Source organism: Lactuca serriola, chromosome 5 (assembly GCF_051521515.1).
Source record: "Lactuca serriola cultivar US96UC23 chromosome 5, Lser_US96UC23_V15, whole genome shotgun sequence".
In the NCBI taxonomy this organism is placed as follows: Eukaryota; Viridiplantae; Streptophyta; class Magnoliopsida; order Asterales; family Asteraceae; genus Lactuca; species Lactuca serriola.
The window spans coordinates 260,174,679-260,180,423 of NC_136412.1; positions in this window are offsets into that span (position 1 = coordinate 260,174,679).

Sequence of the window (5,745 nt, forward strand, 5' to 3'; positions counted from 1 at the left end):
CATAAAGTTGATTACTTGGTCGCTTGCAATCCACCAAATGAGCCCAAACTTGAAATGTGACAACAAACTTCCATGAAAAGGGCTAGATCTCATGCATGGCCACAAATGAGCCCTAAATATTGAGCTTTGCTATTTATGGGACCCACATGATACTAAGGGTGGCAACCCTGGACTTAGAAACGTGCTTGAGTCATAAAGATGCATTCTTAGGACCAAAAGAGTCCATAAGCTCATCCTAAGAGAGATCTAAGAGATTAATCATCAATCTCATGACTTTATACCTTGAAAAGGTCTGAAGTGAAGCAGAAATCCCAGATCTGAAACTTCTCTTTTGCACCAACACCTTGTCTTGACTTTTGCTTCCTTGAAGAATGGATCCCAAGTCACCAAAATGCTCTTACCAAGCCTTCCAAGCTCCAAGAACACTCAAATAAGATTAGGGTTTCATGAAAACTGTCTAAGGGTGAGAAGGAGGCTGAACCTTGAGGGTATAATGCTCTTTATATAGTGGCACACCCTAAAAATTAGGGTTTAGGGACTCTGAGCGTACGTTGGGCGTACGCCTCCAACACCCGCAACCACTTATCCCCTCTACGTGATGCGTACTCTTGTGCTTGCCACCTTTCATGCATGGGATCTCCTTGCCACTTTTCTCCACTAAGGACCAATAATTCCAATAACCTCAAAGTACTATAACTTCTTCATTCTAAGTTTGTTTCCTACGAACTTCATATCCATGAAAGGTGGTGAGAAACCCTACGCTCCTAGCTCCACACCCGAGCCCTATAACCTTCTGAGTAAGACTCGAGACCCATAAAAGGCTGAATAGACAGGTTATGCTTATACCCTTGGCCTTCGAAGTTGCAACCGAGCACCTTCTAAGCCGGGTGTTACATAAATCCTTTATGGGTGAAATCAAATTCCTAATTCAAGTGTATGTCTTGAGTATTCGATGCTCTCTATGGCAATTTACGCGATTTACTAAATTTCTAGCTAATCCTATACTGTGAGGACAAATCCTATATCCTCAAAAGTACGCACCTATATAGTTCTCTTTGCTATCTGAGCCACACCTGAGAAGTTGACAGTTTCCTAAATCCTATCATATGTTTGGGAGGAAAGACCTACCATTCCTTTGAGAAGCAAGAAAAAAATCCTATAGGTAATATAACAGAAGATTTCCTTCTTTTTTTTTACCCTAAAACGAAACTATATACCTCTTCCTACTCGTCCTATTACTTTCCTGGACCTTCTTGTTGAAATCAAAAGTCAACTACTTTTTGCGCTTTCTCCTTAAGGGTTGGTTCTCCCCCACTTGGGTTCGACCCATCATCTACTGCTACTTGTGACTTAAGCTAGCTCATCCTTTGTCATCTATGTCTCCTTTTTGACTTTGAAGAAACTCACGGTTTTCATTTCCAATGACCTTAAACATTCTTATCACAATACTACTAATTGTGCCACACCGTAAGTGGTCTTATAGCACGACCAAAACAAGATAAGGTCGTGATAAACACAACATTATCTACAACGCATTAATGCACCCATATGAGACATAATTTTATTGCATACTAAAATCTTGCAAGAAATAACGACGATTGTTGGGTTACATACGAATACCTACGTACGGAAAATAAACATAACAACACATTATCAAGTATTTCTATTGGTGTCACTCATTCTTCTTTAATAGGAAACCACACAACTCCTTCATTGGTTGTGGGTTCCTTTCCCACTGAATGAAAAACTTCTTCCTTTTTCTGTGAAACTGCAAGTGTTAGGGTTTGAATCATTCCTATTGCTAACTGAGGGAAATCGGTCCTAATGTGGCCATGATGGTGACAACGACGACATAACTCCACCTCTAGCATGCAATTTTGACGTTTAGGGCCCTTTTGTCTGCTCCTTCCATGCTTGATGTTGTGTGATGTGCCAATCTTCGGCTAACTCTTGGCATAGTACCATCAAGCTCCTTGGTTATTGTTGGAAGAGTTGGGTATTGCTCATGTTTTATCTTTTCTAGTTGTGTTCCTAGACCAAGCTCTCCTTCCTGAGTGGTCCTCAACACTTCCTTATCAGTTGGAATGTCCATGATATGTTCCTTGAACCTGACGGCCAACCTTTCAATGATCCGTCCCATAACACTAGTTAATTCTTCTAGTAATGCATGTGGTACTTCAACGTAAATCCACTCATGCAGTAATGCCTAGATTGACCCAATCTTAAGGTTCCATGTTTTGTTGCGTGCAGTTAACATTATGTTAATATAAACAGAACTTGTCACCACATATCATGATAACCTTTTGCTATAAAAAGGTCTTATAAGGCTAAACTATTGTCTCAGCGAGACAACCGCTAATGCAGAAAACACCCTCTATTTATCTTATCCTTGTCATACTAACATTTTGATCTTTCCTTCATGTCCTAATGTGGTACAACCACCTCATTTCAGGTAGCATTTCTATTTGTTGTTTAGCCTTGACGAAGGCTGTAATTTATTCTGCTGATCCCCGTGATCATCATTTGCTTAAATCTTGCGACTAAATTTGACACTATGTCGGACAAGGTTCTTAGAACCAACTCACTTACGCTGATCTACTTTATTCGGAGTTCCGGACTCGATCCTTCATGGCCACTTGGGCCTGAACTTAGATTCATTATCCTAGACATCACCATACGACAGGTAATGATGAAAATAACACAAAATGAATTTTTAGTGTTAGCCACACTATCTGCTAAATTACTAGTGCTTTTGGAACTTCGTGACTCTTCCTGGTCCAAGTGCAAGTCATGTGCTTCGGGTAGTAAAGTCCTCTACTACCTTGCACACCTACTCATACATGTCCCAAAAATTGTCCTGCAGTATCCAATTCAAAACTCAATACTACACTTGATGACCACTAAAGTTATATGTATCCGTCCTTACGAGCATATACAAAAGTTCTTCCTAGACTACATTTGGATTTTGTGTCTCTACCAACATCCTACCGCATGAATATATGCCCTATCAAGCATATATTAAATTTCCTAAGCTCTCTTTCTAAGATTACTGTTACTCTACCCTACTACTTGCCGAGGAAGAACTTCTACCAATACTAACTAATTATTTGATGAATATGATTGCATGCCTCTAAAATCAAACATTTTGTAGACTGAATAATCTGAGACTACAATGGTTGGACTCAAACGAGAGTTGTGCAATAACTCCAAATCAGGCATTCTAAAACTACTTAATTCTAGGAGCAGGCAACCTAATGTATTTGTCAACTAACTAATTAGTATAAATATAGGTTCTAAGCAACAATTAACAAGTAAATCTGATATGTGTATAAATAACTATATATTTAATTCACATTTCTAATACTTTTAGCTATAATTATGCTTAATATGGAGCAAAAGGTACTTAATATGTTTAAATTATGTTTTGTAGCTTCGAAGACTTGCTTGAGACAAAAAGGAAGCATACGAGGAGCCGGAAGCAAGAAACGAGAGTTAAAACAAAGAAAAGAAGAAATAAGACTAAATACCATATCGTGGTTCCTCAACCGCGACGTGGCGAATGGAAGAATCGCGACCCTTATGTTGATGTGGAAGATACAGAAAAAACTCGAAGAACACGTTGTAGTGGCGGTCAACAACGACATGGTGGCTAGATTTCCACAAATATAAAATCCCAAACATTATGTTAAAATTGAAAGATGCATTCGGTTCTCTAAGGTTATTTACGACTAATAAACCCTTAGAAACCCAGAGGAAGTAGAAATTCAAGAGATCTCAAGGATTGAAGAAGATTTAGAAGATATTCAACATTGATCTAGTTGGCTTGCTATTTAAACTTATGTCTAACTTATTTTACTTAGATCTAATGTGTTTTTCTGCTACAATGAAAGGCTAATCACCTTTTACTTATGTTTGGTGAAGATTAGCTTGATACTCATGAGTTGATTTCAATTATTGATTATTACTATTGATTTAGGTGTGTTTGATATATATAAACCCTAGCACGTTTTAGTTCTAGTTTATTTTATGCTTGGTAAAGATTACCTTGATACTTATGAGTTGATTTCAATTATTGATGATTATTGTTGATTTACTTGTATTTGATATATATATATATATATATATATATATATATATATATATATATAAACCCTAGCACGTTTTAGTTCTAGTTTATATTGCTCATAAATCATATTTTGTGTGTTAATTGACCATATTAATTGCATGATTCTATTTCCTAATTGCTTATGACCATTAAATAGTTAGAGCTAAGATTAATAACTGATGGGTTTTGGTCATAAGACATCCTATGTGCTCATACAAACCCTAATGTTTGGATCTAGGTTTCTCTATTGTACATGCAAGTTATCCAAGACTATAAACCCTAATTCTAGCATTCAAGTAATCATATTAACATGAGAATAGGTTTAAGATGTTACCTTGATTGTTATGTAGCAATAACAATCCCAAATCTCCTTGTATTGACTTTAGAAAGCTTAGAGTCACAATTGTCACTCCTCTAATGGTTCACAAACACCATAAGCAAGAGGATGAAGAGGAGAGAGGATGGAGGCTACCCAAAAACGTCTACAAACCCTAGAGGAGTCTTCTCTACGTTTTTGGTGCTTTAGGGATCTATATATAGTGAGGCTATTAGGGTTATCTAACAAGGAAACCCTAATTTGGATGCTTAAGCCCTAAGCAACCCATAGACTCCTTTAATTAAGGCCTTGGACGATTTCCTTATGGGTTTCCCCATAGAATTCGTCCACCCCTTAATACAAGGCAATCCATGGCCCAAATTGCAATTATCTTATAATTACAATTCCAGTCCCTTAAGTTTAATTAATCTCTTTTAGTCACAAAACTAATTACCAATTAATTATTGACTAATATTAATTAAACAATATGATTTCTCCTTTGATATATTATTCCCATAATATATTAATAAATCATATTTAATCCTTTCTCTCCATAATTCATCCTATCAAGTTGCTTTGGTGAAGGCAACCCAAAAGGACCATGCACCATTGGGTCAAGTACATACCAAAATAGTTATGGACTTAGACACTAATCCAACAGTCTCCCACTTGGATAAGTCTAATAACTATTATGCGTATGACTTCAGATCCTGATCTGCAATCGTAGCTTTCCAAAGCCGCTATCAACTCTGATCCTATCAGATACGTGTGTCCTTAGATAAGGAATCATATATTCCTCCATTCTAGATCTCGTATGAGACATGATTTCAAATCATTCTCTTTGTACTATATCTCGATTCCCGATTTATGACGACTGACTAATTGAACAAATCAAATTAGCCCTAGCCCGGCCGAGCATTTACGTTTGTCATCACAAAATCATCGAGGGGCCCAAAGATATCGCTTTTATCCTACTTTGGATAAAAGGAACGAATAAACTTTGATACAATGCTTGCTTGCACTTACTCACCGAATCACACACAACAATATGTTTTATAACACCAAGTTACTAGTGCGTTTACATATTATCAATGTGCAACCTATTTGCAAGATACAACTCACACATCTCGGTTTCAAGAATATAAGATGTTATCGTCTCACCAATCACTTGTGATACAATTCATGGAGTGATCCAAGTGAGCGTGGGTTTAATCCAATGCTCAAATCATATTCATAAGCACTCACGAACATTGTAGCAAACCTTTGCTATGTCTAATACGCTCTAGACAATCTACAAACCAATTCATGACAGTCTTCATTCATA